The sequence below is a fragment of the Lissotriton helveticus genome, chromosome 3_1 (assembly GCF_964261635.1).
Source record: "Lissotriton helveticus chromosome 3_1, aLisHel1.1, whole genome shotgun sequence".
In the NCBI taxonomy this organism is placed as follows: Eukaryota; Metazoa; Chordata; class Amphibia; order Caudata; family Salamandridae; genus Lissotriton; species Lissotriton helveticus.
In genome coordinates, this window is record NC_136061.1 from 148,003,809 (window position 1) to 148,016,672 (window position 12,864).

Here is a 12,864-nt window from a genome sequence, read left to right on the forward strand (position 1 = left end):
GATCAGTAGCAAACTGTTGTGCGAATAGTTCCAAGGCAGCAGAACGCGCCGAAATCTAGATGACACAAAAGTGATGTCTAGTAAGTTGCCACCCAGCAAATAACGGCGTGGGGCGTCGCGGGGGGTGGGTCATCAGTAGCAAACTGTTGTGCGAATAGTTCCAAGGCAGCAGAACGATGGCACCAAGGTGATGTCCAGTAAGTTGCCGCACTGGTTTTGGTATCCTACAATGCTGCTCCGAATAACGGCGTGGGGCGCCCCGGGGGAGGCGGCGTGAACGGGCCTCTCCAGGTGGAGTCTCGTCTGTTGTAGTGGGGCGCCCCTTTACCGTTTCAGTTGCCATTCCGTCCGCTTTTGGTCCACTGTGTCAAAATCCGCCATTCAGCTGAGTTGCGCCCACTGTTGCGGTGCAGCGATAGGCGGCTGCCACAGGACTCTCAAAATGGCGGCAGGCTGTTTCCTTTTTGGGCCTGGTCCACTGAAATGGCCCTGGGACACCTTGGAAATCGGACGCTTGTCTGCTAGGTCTTGGACCCCATTCTCGAAAGCGTCCCCTCCGCCTTGAGAATTCATCAAAAGTTTTGGGGGCCCCGACTCCTGCAGGCTTCTGGTGGGGAGCGGCTGCCATGATTGCTCGCGGAATGACCACGACGGAGCTACGAGATGGTGGTGCTCTCATGGTGACGCCAGCTTCAGTCTGAAACATCCAGAAACAAGGTGGGGCTTTCATAGTTTGGGGGAAAAAAAAAGTTTTCATCCAATGAAAAGTGTTGTTTTTAGGTCATATGATCAAGCCTTCCATCATTAGGAAACCAAAAGTAAAATGAACCAATGAAAAGTTTTATAAACAAGTCACATGACCTGTTATGCGGCATAGGGTATAAAATGCGGAGAACATACGTTGGCACGTGAGGCGGCGTCAGTAGCGGACCGATGTGCGAATAGGCCGAAGGCAATACAACGCGCCAAGATCCGGATGGCATCGAGGTGGTGTCATAGTTGAGAGTTCTGAGCAGCGGTTGTAACACTGTCTGAAGCTTATTTGCAGCTGCTGCAGCTTCACTACGCGCCGAGATCCGGATGGCACCGAGGTGGTGTGTAGGAAGTTGCCGCACTGGTGTGGCCATCCTACAATGCTGAAAGTCGGCGTGGGGCGCCCCGTTGGCCTGTGAGTTTGCGTCAGTAGCGGACCGATGTGCGAATAGGCCGAAGGCAGCACAACGCGCCAAGATCCGGATGGCACCGAGGTGGTGTCTAGTAAGTTGTCGCACTTCTGTGGCCATCCTACAATGTTGAAAGTCGGCGTGGGGCGCCCCGTTGGCCTGTGAGATGGTGTTAGTAGCGGACTGATGTGTGAATGGGGCCAAAGGCAGCGCAACAATATTTTCTACTATATTTCCGGTGTAGAAGAGACCACAAGGCGCTGAGATGCCAAGATCCGGATGGCACCGAGGTGGTGTCTTGCAAGTTGTGGTACTGGTGTGGCCATCCTACAATGCTGAAAGTCGGCGTGGGGCGCCCCGTTGGCCTGTGAGATGGCGTCAGTAGCGGACCGATGTGCGAATGGGGCCAAAGGCAGCGCAACAATATTTTCTGAATAGAAGACACCACAAGGCGCTGAGATGCCAAGATCCGGATGGCACCGAGGTGATGTCTAAGTTGCGGACTGATGTGCGAATGGGGCCAAAGGCAGCGTAACAATATTTTTTGTATGGAAGATACCACTAGGCGTTGAGATGCCAAGATTCGGATGGCACTGAGGTGATGTCTAGCAAGTTGGTGTGGTCATCCTACAATGCTGAAACTCGGCGTGGGTCACCCCATTAGCCTGTGAGATGGCGTCAGTAGCGGACCGATGTGCGAATAGGCCGAAGGCAGCACAACGCGCCAAGATCCGGATGTCACCGTGGTGGTTTCATAGTTGAGAGGCACTTCATCTGCAGTGGGGCGCCGAGATCCGGATGGCACCGAGGTGATGTCTAGCAAGTTGCTGTACTGGTGTGGTCATCCTACAATGCTGAAACTCGGCGTGGGTCGCCCCATTAGCCTGTGAGATGGCGTCAGTAGCGGACCGATGTGCGAATAGGCCGAAGGCAGCACAACGCGCCAAGATCCGGATGTCACCGTGGTGGTTTCATAGTTGAGAGGCACTTCATCTGCAGTGGGGCGCCGAGATCCGGATGGCACCGAGGTGATGTCTAGCAAGTTGCTGTACTGGTGTGGTCATCCTACAATGCTGAAACTCGGCGTGGGTCGCCCCATTAGCCTGTGAGATGGCGTCAGTAGCGGACCGATGTGCGAATAGGCCGAAGGCAGCACAACGCGCCAAGATCCGGATGTCACCGTGGTGGTTTCATAGTTGAGAGGCACTTCATCTGCAGTGGGGCGCCGAGATCCGGATGGCACCGAGGTGATGTCTAGCAAGTTGCTGTACTGGTGTGGTCATCCTACAATGCTGAAACTCGGCGTGGGTCGCCCCATTAGCCTGTGAGATGGCGTCAGTAGCGGACCGATGTGCGAATAGGCCGAAGGCAGCACAACGCGCCAAGATCCGGATGTCACCGTGGTGGTTTCATAGTTGAGAGGCACTTCATCTGCAGTGGGGCGCCGAGATCCGGATGGCACCGAGGTGATGTCTAGCAAGTTGCTGTACTTGTGTGGTCATCCTACAATGCTGAAACTCGGCGTGGGTCGCCCCATTAGCCTGTGAGATAGCAGTTCTTTGGATTTGGGCCTGGCTCGTCTGCTGTAGTGGGGCGCCCCTTTACCGTTTCAGTTGCCATTCAGCTGAGTTTCGGCTGCTCTTGATGCTACAGCGACAGGCGGCTGCAACCCCCATTAGCCTGTGAGATGGCGTCAGTAGCGGACCGATGTGCGAATAGGCCGAAGGCAGCACAACGCGCCAAGATCCGGATGTCACCGTGGTGGTTTCATAGTTGAGAGGCACTTCATCTGCAGTGGGGCGCCGAGATCCGGATGGCACCGAGGTGATGTCTAGCAAGTTGCTGTACTTGTGTGGTCATCCTACAATGCTGAAACTCGGCGTGGGTCGCCCCATTAGCCTGTGAGATAGCAGTTCTTTGGATTTGGGCCTGGCTCGTCTGCTGTAGTGGGGCGCCCCTTTACCGTTTCAGTTGCCATTCAGCTGAGTTTCGGCTGCTCTTGATGCTACAGCGACAGGCGGCTGCAACAGGACTCTCAAAATGGCGGCCTGTTCTTTGGATTTGGGCCTGGTCCACTAAAATGGGCCTGGGACATCTTAGAACTCGGACGCTCGATTTTTTTTTCCTTTCCTGTACATGCAAAAAAAGGTAAATGCCCGGTACGTTACACGCTTCATCTGCCACGATGAACTCTCTAGAGGAACCGAAAAAAAATATAGTTGTGGTAACTATACCATGCATTGTCATATGGAGAGGTGGCACCAATTAATTATAGTGCTGCATAAAAGAGAGATTTGGAGGAGAACCCCTGACCTGCTAGTACATTCATCAAAGAAGTGGCACTGAGAGCTTCAGAGGCAAGGGAAACGGTCCCAAATATTTAGAAGAACTTTGGAAAGATTAAAATGACATGTTTAGATTGTGGCAAATTTATTTCATGTGGACATCTGAGTGTTACTCTAATAAATACAGCATATGAACATCATCATAGTCGATGGTTGGTAGAGACATTTTGACTATATCCTGGACCTGCCCGTCCTCGCCCAAAATGGCGCCAGAATAAATGGGACTCGTAACTCCTTGTTGTGTACTGGTTGCAGAACCTTGAAATCACGAGATACGTATGCAGTTTTGAAGCACATGGCGGGCGGGGACGAGAATTGATTGAATATTTCGACATCCCTATTGATATTAAGTTCTGATGTGTTATTGATTACTGTACTGTTGAAAGTTCGAATTAACGTCACCCATGGTACTTGCCCGCAAATGTATATCTAGATAATTTTATTGTAACTGGCCCTGTCGTATTTTAATTATAAAATGTACGTCCACCGATTCCGTAACTGTTAGACACCTTAGTTCTTGCAACCTAATGGCCCGCCCGTTACGTTCCTCTACAGTGTAAATGTCTATTTATCATATACGATTACAGTTTGCTCCGTGGCCGGCCCACGTGGTTATAGGCTCGTATTTGTATAATGAAATTTTCACAATAAAGGTTTTTAAAAGAAAACATGGTAGTAGTATATACATTGGTAAAGTTTTTAATAATAGTCACTGTTTTAGAATCATTAAAAGGCAAGTGAAATAAAGCAGACCAATTACATGAAGGGTAAAAGGTATAATACGAAGGAACGCAGTAAAGATAAATGGTCAAGGGCTGTTGTGTTTTCTATTCCTGCAACAAAGTGATCGATAAGAATCTCATATTCAGGCGTATCGGCGACTAAGACAGCAGGTCGACCCTCTTTTGCTCAACGGCTCCGTCATGGGACGAAGAAACGCTCTTTTTCTCGAAAAAAGAATATATTTTACTTGCAGGACAGTTGTAAAATTTCCGGGAAAGTACATTAGCCTGGAACATTATAACATATATTTAAGAAAAAATAATGTTCGGAAGTAATGAAAAGCGTAATTTTTAGGTCATATGACCAAGCCTTTCATCATTACAATAAGAAAAGTAAAATGAACCAATGAAAAGTTTTATTAACAAGTCACATGACTTGTTATGCTTACGTTACGCGCTGCGCGCCCCGGATGACTTCCGGATGCGCTAACGCGGCGCGTCATATGACGCATTACGCGACAACGCAGGTACAGAATATAGTCAAAATGTCTCCACCAACCAGCGGTCGGAACACAACCCTTTTCAGCAGGTTAAATAGTTCTGTTAAATGACAACAGAAGGGACAGGCAACAAGAACCATCAGTCAAAGAGGGGAGGGCTAGTTCTTCTCTACCGGGTTACATTGGGGCGCTACCGGAACTGATCGAATTGGTAGTCTACAGTGTTTCTGGATGTTTCAGACTGAAGCTGGGGTTAGCATGAGAGCAGCACCATTTCGTAGCTCCGTCGTGGTCATTCCGCAACCAATCATGGCAGCCGTTCTTTATCGTTATTTTGGGCGGGGTGGGTGGCGGAGCCGAGCTGTTTTGCAGCCATCATTGTGTGGAGTTCAGTTCATCTCACTAGTTTTGTATTTGTCATGAGGGGTTGTTCCTAATGTTTCTATTTTAGCGAGGTCAAAAAGAGATCCCATTAGTGGCCTACTGATTTTGCTCGATTCCTTTTCTTTTTTTTTACACGATTTTTCGTTATCTGCAAAGACTAAACAGAGTATTGCGACTCTGTGTTTGTTTGTAAATAGAGAATGAACCAAAGAGAACTAATTCTAAAACAGTAAATACTTGGATAACAATGAATCAAATGGAGAGAGAAGCAGGCACGACGGATTACAATGGGGGCAAAGACCTGCGTTAACTACCTTTCACTATCTGCAAAGAGAGAGTACTCCTAATAGAAATGAGGGGGGGGGGGGCACCATTCAAAGCAGATCAGTGTGCATAAACACGAAAATGTTTTCACTTACCACGTACTTGACATTCGACAGCTTATGATATTTGCTATTAAAAAACCATTGAAATTCACTGAAAAAACCATAGGTTATAGACCATATATAGTTAGGAATTAGCATTTACAAAACCTTGAAAATTCACTGAAAAAACCATAGGTTATAGACCATATATAGTTAGGAATTAGCATTTAAAAAACCTTATTTTACTCACACAAAACCATTGAAATTCCATATATAGTTAGTTGCACTAACTATATATCGCGCACCCGCAATCCACTGCTGATCATGTCACATATTACATCATTCATGACATGGTCAGTGACATCACTGATGACATCTCAAATGACATCACTGATGACATCTCACTTGACATCAATGATCACATCACTGATGATATCATTCATGTGATAATACAATGCATCTCCTCACACTCTAATATAACCTCCGTTACACCCAGTGTTAAATAGAGAGTATCATTTTTGAAACCATTGACACACCAATACTAGTTACTACATACGCACTCACTGATTCCTATGTCTACACACACATTCACTCATACAATCATTCATACATACAATCACTCATCTTTACAACACTATCATATGCACTCATACACCTATACAGACACTCACACTCTGCCACTCATCCATGGAGTTACTCACACACCTAGTCAGTCCTGAAAAGAATCAATCACACTTCCATTTTCTCATCTATACAGTTAAACACAGAACACCTTACATTTTTGAAACATATACTAACACATAGTTACTCTCTTATAGAATCACTGATACAAGTACACATTGATCTGCACAGAGTCACACACCTCCCAGCCAGCCATACACACACTCAGTCTCCCATACAAATACTTGTGCAACCAATCAATAACCCATATAGCTACTTATATAGCTACTGATTAACACGTGCAGCAGCTTGCACAACAACAGACATACTGATGCACACTTTTAGACAGTTTAGTCACTAACCCGTGCATTCAGTAAGACGCATTTAATCACTCACTCATACAGTCAATCACGCACCTACTAAAACCTTTATTCAGACACTTATACATCCACTCATTCTTCAATATGTAAAACATATTTAAACTTTACAGAAACACATAATCACTGGATGTTGTCATCAGTGATGTCACTGACCATGTCATGAATGATGTAATATGTGACATGATCAGCAGTGGATTGCGGGTGCGCGATATATAGTTAGTGCAACTAACTATATATGGAATTTCAATGGTTTTGTGTGAGTAAAATAAGGTTTTTTAAATGCTAATTCCTAACTATATATGGTCTATAACCTATGGTTTTTTCAGTGAATATATATATATTACCTACTGGCGGTCGCCAGTAGGTATATATAGTTAGGATTTTTTTGAATAGGGATTTCTGAAAATTCTATGTTGAATAACTTTGGCGTTGATGGACGGAATTGGCTGAAATTTTCAGGAAAATGGCACATTTTGTTTCTGAGCGTCCCCTGAAAGTTTGGGGGGTTTCGTCAAGCGGGGGCCGAGAAAAAAGGGGGATCCCAAAACGTGTTTTTAACATTGAGTTTTCCATAGGGCGGTTGGATTCACTTTTAGCTCGAACGGCTGAATGGATTTCCACAAAACTTGGCAAAATTGTAGGGACTGGTAGCCCGATGTGCCATTGCTATGTCTCAAGATATATGCTCCAGTGGTTTTTAAGAAAATTAACTTTGAAAAATATATATTGGGCTACATTAGGCTATATATATGTTAGAGCCCAAATGTAGCCCAATGTAGCCCAATGTAGCCCAAAGATGGCCACCAGAGACAAAAAAAAACAAATATAGCCCAAATATCAGCCAGATGTAGCCCAACTATAGCCCAATGACAGAATGTCCCAGAGTGTTCTAAAGAACAACTAGAACGCTAACAGTCTTACTTATGACAAAAGTATGGCACACCTGAAGTCATCTTGATTGGAATAAAGTGGTAACACTTAATACATTTAATTTGAAAAGGAACAAAATGAGGGGTTTCATTTTGCCATAGAAATGTTATATATATATATATATATATATATATATATATATATATATATATATATATATATATATTACCTACTGGCGGTCGCCAGTAGGTATATATAGTTAGGATTTTTTTGAATAGGGATTTCTGAAAATTCTATGTTGAATAACTTTGGTGTTGATGGACGGAATTGGCTGAAATTTACAGGAAAATGGCACATTTTGTTTCTGAGCGTCCCCTGAAAGTTTGGGGGGGTTTTGTCAAGCGGGGGCTGAGAAAAAAGGGGGGTCCCAAAACGTGTTTTTAACATTGAGTTTTCCATAGGGCGTTTGGACTCACTTTTAGCTCGAACGGCTGAATGGATTTCTATGAAACTTGGCAAAATTGTAGAGACTGTTTGCCCGATGTGCCTTTGCTAGGTCTCAAGATATGAGCTCCAGTGGATTTTGAGAAATTAACGTTCAAAAAAATATATGTATCTGTGACAGCGTCCCGGTTGTTGTGTTGTGTGGGTGATGTAAGTACCAACATGTAGGTACCAATGAAGAGTCTAAAATTCTATGTACACCGTCTCCTCTGTAGATATTTTGTATGTTCTAATATGGGTTATTTAAATGTAAATGTGTGGAAAAGCACTTCATGCTTTAAAGCAATTATATTTTTGAACTGATTGTTCTTTCCTCTTAGTCCTCCTCTTTGTTTTTTTTCCCCACACTCTTCTTCAGCATGATAGTTGATAAATTCGTTCCCTCAAAAAATTTATATACATAAAAAAATTATATTAAATACATATAAAATATATTTTCCTTTAAAAGAAGAATACATTTTACAGCTTTTGATATTTGCTATTAAAAAACCATTGAAATTCACTGAAAAAAACATAGGTTATAGACCATATATAGTTAGGAATTAGCATTTACAAAACCTTGAAAATTCACTGAAAAAACCATAGGTTATAGACCATATATAGTTAGGAATTAGCATTTAGAAAACCTTATTTTACTCACATAAAACCATTGAAATTCGCATATATAGTTAGTTGCACTAACTATATATCGCGCACCCGCAATCCACTGCTGATCATGTCACATATTACATCATTCATGACATGGTCAGTGACATCACTGATGACATCACTGATGACATCTCAAATGACATCACTGATGACATCACTGATGACAACATCCAGTGACTGTATGTTTCTGTAAAGTTAAAATATGTCTTACATATTGAAGAATGAGTGGATGTATAAGTGTCTGGATGAAGGATTTAGTAGGTGCATGACTGACTGTATGAGTGAGTGATTTTGGGCCAGATGTAGGTCGGTCGGTAACGGCCGAAAATCGGTATTTTCGGCCGTTACCGACCGGTATATGGGTGACAGGTATGTAGGGGGCATTATTTTAACAAATCGGTAAAATTACCTAATCGGTAATTTTACCGATTCGGTAAAATAAAAAATCAGTAAATTTACCGATTCTGAGGCACCAAGATGTAGGTGGGACTCTTCAGAGTCCCAGAGGCCTTACAGATTCGGTATTTTACCATCAAATCCAATTTGATGGTAAAATACCGATTCCGGTGTGCATGCACATGTGTGCATGCACACCTATGCCATGTGACAGGCAGACCTGCCCTTAGGGCATGTATGCCTGCCACATGGCACCCAAGCCTGTTTTGGGGGTGACAGAGGGTGTCAAAGTGACACCCCCTGCACCCTTGTGCAAATCGGTATTCACCGATTCGGTAAATACCGAATCGTTAATGCCCATTCATTCCTATGGGCTTCAAAGCCCATAGGAATGAATGGGCATTACCGATTCGGTATTTACCGAATCGGTAAATACCGAATTCTTCAGAATCGGTATTCCAGCACATCTGGAATACCTACATATCCACCCCTTAGATTTACCGATTTTTAATTACTGAATCGGTAAAATTCGGTAATTAAAAATCGGTAAATCTATTTTACCAACATCTGGGCCTAAATGTGTCTCACTGAGTGCATGGGTTAGTGACTAAACTGTCTTAATTTGTGCATCATTATGTCTGTTGTTCTGTAAACTGCTGCATGTGTTGATCAGTAGCTATATGAGTAACTATATGGGTTATTGATTGGTTGCCCAAGTATTTGTATGGGAGACTGAGTGTGTGTGTGGGTGGCTGGGAGGTGTATGACTCTGTGCATAGATGTGTGAGCAGTTGCTTCACTAGATGTATGGGTTCAAAAGTGCATGTGGAAACAGCTGTATGGGCGGTTGACTGTGTGCATGAGTGTATTGGTGAGTGAATGGATATCTCAGTGCTACATGTCAAAGTAAATACATATGTAAAACACAGTACATGTGAGAGTTGACATATATAAATAACTGTGCATAAGAGCCAGTGAATGTGTGAGTGGCTGTATGGATCAATGTGAACTTGTATCAGGGATTGTATAAGAGAGTAAATATGTGTTAGTATATGTTTGAATAAGTAAGGTGTGTATAACTGTATAGTTGAGGAAATGGAGGTGTGATTGATTCTTTGCATGACTGACTAGGTGTGTGAGTAACTCCATGGATGAGTGACAGTCTGTGAGTGTCTGTTTACACTGAGTGTATCTAAGGTTATATTAGAGTCTGAAGAGGTTCATCGTATTATCACATGAATGATGTCATCAGTGATGTGATCAGTAATGTCAAATGAGATGTCATCAGTGATGTCATTTGAGATGTCATCAGTGATGTCATCAGTGATGTCATTTGAGATGTCATCAGTGATGTCATCAGTGATGTCATCAGTGATGTCATCAGTGATGTCATTTGAGATGTCATCAGTGATGTCATTTGAGATGTCATCAGTGATGTCATCAGTGATGTCATTTGAGATGTCATCAGTGATGTCACTGACCATGTCATGAATGATGGAATATGTGACATGATCAGCAGTGGATTGCGGGTGCGCGATTTATAGTTAGTGCAACTAACTATATATGCGAATTTCAATGGTTTTGTGTGAGTAAAATAAGGTTTTGTAAATGCTAATTCCTAACTATATATGGTCTATAACCTATGGTTTTTTCAGTGAATATATATATATATATATATGTCCCTGTAAAGTTCAGTCACAAAGGACGGGCTGCGGTGGGGTAGCGAGCCCCTCAAATCCAAAAACGTGTTGTTTCCTTAGTTTTCTAAAAACAGCACACCACAGCCCCAAAATGCTTTCAAGCAGATTTTATTGAGCTAATGCAACTCAACGCGTTTTGGAGAGGAAGTCTCCTTGGTCACGAACACAAAAGTTGCAGCGCTCTGTGTTTTAAATAAACATCACGTGTTATCTTGGTGTAATAGACAATATCAATCAATCAATCAATCAATCACGGCATTTGTATAGCGCGCTACTCACCCGGGAGGGTCTCAAGGCGCTGGGGGAGAGGGTTGCGTCACTGCTCGAACAGCCAGGTCTTGAGCTGCTTCCTGAAGGAGAGGTGGTCCTGGGTCAGCCGAAGATGGATGGGGAGGGAGTTCCAAGTCTTGGCTGCAAGGTAGGAGAAGGATCTTCCACCGGCGGTGGCTCAGCGGATGCGTGGTACGGAGGCGAGGGTGTCGTTGGTCGATCGTAGCTGGCGGGTGGGCGTGTAGAAGGTCAGGCGGTCGTTGAGGTACTTTGGGCCCAGGTCGTGGAGAGCCTTGTGTGCGTGGGTGAGGAGCCTGAACGTGATTCTCTTGCTGATGGGGAGCCAGTGCAGGTCTCTCAGGTGGCCGGAGATGTGGCTGTGTCGTGGGATGTCCAGGATGAGTCGTGCGGAGGCGTTCTGGATATGTTGGAGTCTTTTTTTAAGTTTGGCTGTGGTTCGGGCGTAGAGGGTGTTCCCGTAGTCCAGTCGGCTGGTGACGAGGGCCTGGGTGACGGTCTTCCTGGTTTCGGTGGGGATCCATCGGAAGATCTTGCGGAGCATGCGCAGGGTGTTGAAGCATGATGAGGAGACAGCGTTGACTTGTCTGGTCATCGAGAGGGAGGAGTCCAGGATGAAGCCGAGGTTGCGTGCATGGTTCGTTGGTTTGGGAGTGGTGCCCAGGGCGGGGGGCCACCAGGAATCGTCCCAGGCGGAGGGCGATGATCCCAGGATGAGGACTTCTGTCTTGTCTGAGTTCAGTTTCAGGCGGCTGTTCCTTATCCACTCGGCGACGACTTTCATCCCCTCGTGTAGACTAGCTCTGGCGGTGACGGGGTCGTTGGTGAGGGAGAGGATCAGATGGGTGTCGTTGGCGTAGGAGATGATGTTGAGGTTGTGTTGGCGTGCGATGGCTGCGAGAGGGCTCATGTAGACGTTGAAGAGGGTTGGGCTGAGTGATGATCCTTGTGGTACGCCGCAGATTACTTTGGTGGCTTCGGATCTGAACGGGAGGAGGCGGACTCTCTGGGTTCTTCCGACGAGAGACGAGATGATCCACTTCAGTGCCTTTTCTTGGATTCCGATGATGCTGAGGCGCTGCGCTAGGGTGCGGTGGCAGACAGTGTCGACCGCTGCGGAGAGGTCCAGGAGGATGAGGGCCGCTGTTTCCCCGTTGTCGAGCAGGGATCTGATGTCATCGGTGGCTGCGATCAGGGCGGTCTCGGTGCTGTGGTTGGCTCGGAAACCGGACTGTGAGGGGTCGAGGGATCCGTTCGTCTCGAGGAAGGCGGCGAGCTGTCTGTTGACGGTCTTCTCGATGACTTTGGCAGGAAAAGGGAGGAGCGAGATGGGGCGGAAGTTCTTGAGGTCGGTGGGGTCCGCTGTTGGTTTCTTCAGGAGGCCGCTGAGCTCGGCGTGCTTCCAGCTCTCCGGGAAGGTGGCGGTGAGGAAGGAGGCGTTGATGATGTCCCGGAGATGGGGTGCGATGATGGCGTCGGCCTTGTTGAAGACGTGGTGGGGGCAGGGGTCGGTGGGGGATCCGGAGTGGATGGAGTTCATCGTGCGGGCGGTGTCTTCGGAGCTGACCGAGGTCCATTTGCAGAGGGTGGTGGTGGGGGGCATTGGTTCGGTGGTTGGGTGCGTGGTCTGTGCGCCGAAGCTGTTGTGTATGTCGGCGATCTTGCGGTGGAAGAAGGAGGCGAGTGAGTCGCAGAGGTCTTGCGAGGGGGTGATGTCGTTGTTTCCGGCGCTGGGGTTGGAGAACTCTTTGACGATGCTGAAGAGTTCCTTGCTGTCGTGGGCGTTGTTGTCCAGTCGTTCTTTGAGTGCTGTCTTCTTGGTGGCGCGGATCAGCTGGTGGTGCTTGCAGGTGGCGTGCTTGAGGGCGGTCCTGTTGTCTGTGGTCTGGTTGTGGCGCCAGGCTTTCTCGAGTGTGTGGCAGCTCTTCTTGGAGTCCTT